The following is a 6,259-nucleotide window of genomic DNA, read 5'->3' as shown; positions in this document are numbered from 1 at the left end:
TGATAGAGGAGGTTTCCTGATGGAGTGCTAGAGGGTCAAAACACAGTTTCGTGAAAGTCAACTTTGGCACCCCAGGAAGGGTAATCCCGTGAAAGGGTAATAGGGGATACATCCTGGTTTGGGAATAGGTAAAAAAAATGAATCGGAGCTATATGTTTTAAAACCATCTGAAATGATACAGGAGGTTTCCTGATGGAATCCTAGAGGGTCAAAATACAGTTTCATGAAAGTCAACTTTGGCACCCCAGGAAGGGTAATCAAGTGAAAGGGTCATAGGGGATACATCCTGGTTTAGAAATAGATAAAAATTTGGATCGTAGCTACAGGTTTTCAAACCAGCTCAAATGATAGAGGAGGGTTCCTGATGGAGTGCTAGAGGGTCAAAACAGAGTTTCAAGAAAGTCAACTTTGGCACTCGAGGAAGGGTAATCCCGTGAAAGGGTAATAGTGGATACATCATGGTTTGGAAATAGGTTAAACAGTGAATCGGAGCTACAGGTCTTCAAACCAGCTGAAATGATAGAGGAGGGTTACTGATGGAGTGGTAGAGGGTCAAAACACAGTTTCGTGAAAGTCAACTTTGGCACCCCAGGAAGGGTAATCCCGTGAAAGGGTCATAGGGGATATATCCTGGTTTAGAAATAGATAAAAAATTGGATCGTAGCTACAGGTTTTCAAACCAGCTGAAATGATAGAGGAGGGTTCCTGATGGAGTGCTAGAGGGTCAAAACAGAGTTTCAAGAAAGTCAACCTTGGCACCCGAGGAAGGGTAAACCCATGAAAGGGTAATAGGGGATACATCCTGGTTCGGAAATAGGTAAAAAAGATGAATCGGAGCTATATGTTTTAAAACCATCTGAAATGATAGAGGAGGTTTCCTGATGGAATGCTAGAGGGTCAAAACACAGTTTTGAGAAAGTCAACTTTGGCACCCTAGGAAGGGTAATCCCGTGAAAGGGTAATAGGGGATACATCCTGGTTTGGAAATAGGGAAAATTGTGAGTCGGAGGTACAGGTTTTGAAACCAGCTGAAATGATAGAAGAGGGTTCCTGATGGAGTGCTAGAGGGTCAAAACAGAGTTTCAAGAAAGACAAATTTGGCACTCGAGGAAGGGTAATCCCGTGAAAGGGTAATAGTGGATACATCATGGTTTGGAAATAGGTAAAACAGTGAATCGGAGCTACAGGTTTTCAAACCAGCTGAAATGATAGAGGAGGTTTCCTGATGGAGTGCTAGAGGGTCAAAACACAGTTTCGTGAAAGTCAACTTTGGCACCCCAGGAAGGGTAATCCCGTGAAATGGTAATAGTGGATATATCCTGGTTTGCAAAGAGGTAAAAATGTGAATCGGAGGTAGAGGTTTCCAAACCAGCTGAAATGATAGACGAGGGTTCCTGATGGAGTGCTAGGGGGTGAAAACACAGTTTCATGAAAGTCAGCTTTGGCACCCCAGGAAGGGTAATCCCGTGAAAGGGTAATAGTGGATACATCATCGTTTGGAAATAGGTAAAAAGGTGAATCGTAGCTACAGGTTTTCAAACCAGCTTAAATGATAGAGAAGGGTTCCTGATGGAGTGCTAGAGGGTCAAAACACAGTTTCGCGAAAGTCAACTTTGGCACCCCAGGAAGGGTGATCCCGTGAAAGGGTGACAGGGGATACATCCTGGTTTGGAAATAGGTAAAAAAGATGAATCAGAGCTATATGTTTTTAAAAAATCTGAAATGAGAGAAGAGGTTTTCTGATGGAGTGCTAGAGGGTCAAAACACAGTTTTGAGAAAGTCAACTTTGGCACCCCAGGAAGGGTAGATAAAAATTAAGATTAAGAAATAGATAAAAATTTGGATCGTAGCTACAGGTTTTCAAACCAGCTGAAATGATAGAGGAGGGTTCCTGATGGAGTGCCAGAAGGTCAAAACACAGTTTCAAGAAAGTCAAATTTGGCTCTCGAGGAAGGGTAATCCCGTGAAAGGGTAATAGTGGATACATCGTGGTTTGGAAATAGGTAGAAAAGTGAATCGGAGCTATATGTTTTCAAACCAGCTGATATGATAGAGGAGGTTTCCTGATGGAGTGCTAGAGGGTCAAGACACAGTTTCGTGAAAGTCAACTTTGGCACCCCAGGAAGGGTAATCCCGTGAAAGGGTAATAGTGGATACATCATCGTTTGGAAATTGGTAAAAAGGTGAATCGTACCTACAGGTTTTCAAACCAGCTGAAGTGATGGAGGAGGGTTCCTGATGGAATGGTAGAGGGTCAAAGCAGAGTTTCGTGAAAGTCAACTTTGGCAGCCCAGGAAGGGTAATCAAGTGAAAGGGTCATAGGGGATACATCCTGGTTTGGAAATAGATAAAAATTTGAATCGTAGCTACAGGTTTTCAAACCAGCTGAAATGATAGAGGAGGGTTCCTGATGGAGTGCTAGAGGGTCAAAACACAGTTTCGTGAAAGTCAACTTTGGCACCCCAGGAAGGGTAATCCCGTGAAAGGGTCATAGGGGATACATCCTTGTTTAGAAATAGATAAAAATTTGGATCGTAGCTACAGGTTTTGAAACCAGCTGAAGTGATGGAGGAGGGTTCCTGATGGAGTGCTAGAGGGTCAAAACAGAGTTTCAAGAAAGTCAAATTTGGCACTCGAGGAAGGGTAATCCCGTGAAAGGGTAATAGTGGATACATCGTGGTTTGGAAATAGGTAAAAAAGTGAATCGGAGCTATATGTTTTAAAACCAGCTGAAATGATAGAGGAGGTTTCCTGATGGAGTGCTAGAGGGTCAAAACACAGTTTCGTGAAAGTCAACTTTGGCACCCCAGGAAGGGTAATCCCGTGAAAGGGTAATAGGGGATACATCCTGGTTTGGAAATAGGTAAAAAAGATGAATCGGAGCTATATCTTGTAAAACCATCTGAAATGATACAGGAGGTTTCCTGATGGAATGCTAGAGGGTCAAAACACAGTTTCATGAAAGTCAACTTTGGCACCCCAGGAAGGGTAATCAAGTGAAAGGGTCATAGGGGATACATCCTGGTTTGGAAATAGATAAAAATTTGAATCGTAGCTACAGGTTTTCAAACCAGCTGAAATGATAGAGGAGGGTTCCTGATGGAGTGCTAGAGGGTCAAAACAGAGTTGCAAGAAAGTCAAATTTGGCACTCGAGGAAGGGTAATCCCGTGAAAGGGTAATAGTGGATACATCATGGTTTGGAAATAGGTAAAAAAGTGAATCGGAGCTACAGGTTTTCAAACCAGCTGAAATGATAGAGGAGGGTTCCTGATGGAGTGCTAGAGGGTCAAAACACAGTTTCGTGAAAGTCAGCTTTGGCACCCCAGGAAGGGTAATCCCGTGAAAGGGTAATAGTGGATACATCCTGGTGTGCAAATAGGTAAAAATGAGAATCGGAGCTAGAGGCTTTCAAACCAGCTGAAATGATGGAGGAGGGTTCCTGATGGAGTGCTAGGGGGTCAAAACACAGTTTCGTGAAAGTCAACTTTGGCACCCCAGGAAGGGTAATCCCGTGAAAGGGTAATAGTGGATACATCGTGGTTTGGAAATAGGTAAAAAGGTGAATCGTAGCTACAGGTTTTCAAACCAGCTGGTTTCCTGATGGAATGCTAGAGGGTCAAAACACAGTTTTGAGAAAGTCAACTTTGGCACCCCAGGAAGGCTAATCCCGTGAAAGGGTAATAGTGGATACATCATGGTTTGGAAATAGGTAAAAAAGTGAATCGGAGCTATATGTTTTCAAACCACCTGAAATGATATAGGGATGGTTCCTGATGGAGTGCTAGAGGGTCAAAACACAGTTTCGTGAAAGTCAACTTTGGCACCCCAGGAAGGGTAATCGCATGAAAGGGTAATATGGGATACATCCTGGTTTAGAAATAAACAAAAAGTTGAATCGGAACTAGAGGTTTTCGAAAATGCTCAAATGATAGAGGAGGTTTCCTGATGGAATGCTAGAGGTTCAAAACACAGTTTCGTGAAAGTCAACCTTGGCACCCGAGGAAGGGTAAACCCATGAAAGGGTAATAGGGGATACATCCTGGTTCGGAAATAGGTAAAAAAGATGAATCGGAGCTATATGTTTTAAAACCATCTGAAATGATAGAGGAGGTTTCCTGATGGAATGCTAGAGGGTCAAAACACAGTTTTGAGAAAGTCAACTTTGGCACCCTAGGAAGGGTAATCCCGTGAAAGGGTAATAGGGGATACATCCTGGTTTGGAAATAGGGAAAATTGTGAGTCGGAGGTACAGGTTTTGAAACCAGCTGAAATGATAGAAGAGGGTTCCTGATGGAGTGCTAGAGGGTCAAAACAGAGTTTCAAGAAAGACAAATTTGGCACTCGAGGAAGGGTAATCCCGTGAAAGGGTAATAGTGGATACATCATGGTTTGGAAATAGGTAAAAAGGTGAATCGTAGCTACAGGTTTTCAAACCAGCTGAAATGATAGAGAAGGGTTCCTGATGGAGTGCTAGAGGGTCAAAACACAGTTTCGCGAAAGTCAACTTTGGCACCCCAGGAAGGGTGATCCCGTGAAAGGGTGACAGGGGATACATCCTGGTTTGGAAATAGGTAAAAAAGATGAATCAGAGCTATATGTTTTTAAAAAATCTGAAATGAGAGAAGAGGTTTTCTGATGGAGTGCTAGAGGGTCAAAACACAGTTTTGAGAAAGTCAACTTTGGCACCCCAGGAAGGGTAGATAAAAATTAAGATTAAGAAATAGATAAAAATTTGGATCGTAGCTACAGGTTTTCAAACCAGCTGAAATGATAGAGGAGGGTTCCTGATGGAGTGCCAGAAGGTCAAAACAGAGTTTCAAGAAAGTCAAATTTGGCTCTCGAGGAAGGGTAATCCCGTGAAAGGGTAATAGTGGATACATCGTGGTTTGGAAATAGGTAGAAAAGTGAATCGGAGCTATATGTTTTCAAACCAGCTGAAATGATAGAGGAGGTTTCCTGATGGAGTGCTAGAGGGTCAAGACACAGTTTCGTGAAAGTCAACTTTGGCACCCCAGGAAGGGTAATCCCGTGAAAGGGTAATAGTGGATACATCATCGTTTGGAAATAGGTAAAAAGGTGAATCGTACCTACAGGTTTTCAAACCAGCTGAAATGATGGAGGAGGGTTCCTGATGGAATGGTAGAGGGTCAAAGCAGAGTTTCGTGAAAGTCAACTTTGGCACCCCAGGAAGGGTAATCCCGTGAAAGGGTCATAGGGAATACATCCTGGTTTAGAAATAGATAAAAATTTGAATCGGAGCTACAGGTTTTCAAACCAGCTGAAATGATAGAGGAGGGTTCCTGATGGAGTGCTAGAGGGTCAAAACACAGTTTCGTGAAAGTCAACTTTGGCACCCCAGGAAGGGTAATCCCGTGAAAGGGTCATAGGGGATACATCCTTGTTTAGAAATAGATAAAAATTTGGATCGTAGCTACAGGTTTTGAAACCAGCTGAAGTGATGGAGGAGGGTTCCTGATGGAGTGCTAGAGGGTCAAAACAGAGTTTCAAGAAAGTCAAATTTGGCACTCGAGGAAGGGTAATCCCGTGAAAGGGTAATAGTGGATACATCGTGGTTTGGAAATAGGTAAAAAAGTGAATCGGAGCTATATGTTTTAAAACCAGCTGAAATGATAGAGGAGGTTTCCTGATGGAGTGCTAGAGGGTCAAAACACAGTTTCGTGAAAGTCAACTTTGGCACCCCAGGAAGGGTAATCCCGTGAAAGGGTAATAGGGGATACATCCTGGTTTGGAAATAGGTAAAAAAGATGAATCGGAGCTATATCTTGTAAAACCATCTGAAATGATACAGGAGGTTTCCTGATGGAATGCTAGAGGGTCAAAACACAGTTTCATGAAAGTCAACTTTGGCACCCCAGGAAGGGTAATCCCGTGAAAGGGTCATAGGGGATACATCCTGGTTTAGAAATAGATAAAAATTTGGATCGTAGCTACAGGTTTTCAAACCAGCTGAAATGATAGAGGAGGGTTCCTGATGGAGTGCTAGAGGGTCAAAACAGAGTTTCAAGAAAGACAAATTTGGCACTCGAGAAAGGGTAGTCCCGTGAAAGGGTAATAGTGGATACATCATGGTTTGGAAATAGGTAAAACAGTGAATCGGAGCTACAGGTTTTCAAACCAGCTGAAATGATAGAGGAGGTTTCCTGATGGAGTGCTAGAGGGTCAAAACACAGTTTCGTGAAAGTCAACTTTGGCACCCCAGGAAGGGTAATCCCGTGAAATGGTAATAGTGGATACATC

This window comes from Haliotis asinina, chromosome 16 (assembly GCF_037392515.1).
Source record: "Haliotis asinina isolate JCU_RB_2024 chromosome 16, JCU_Hal_asi_v2, whole genome shotgun sequence".
NCBI classification, from domain to species: Eukaryota; Metazoa; Mollusca; class Gastropoda; order Lepetellida; family Haliotidae; genus Haliotis; species Haliotis asinina.
Note: the sequence above shows the minus strand (reverse complement) of the source record.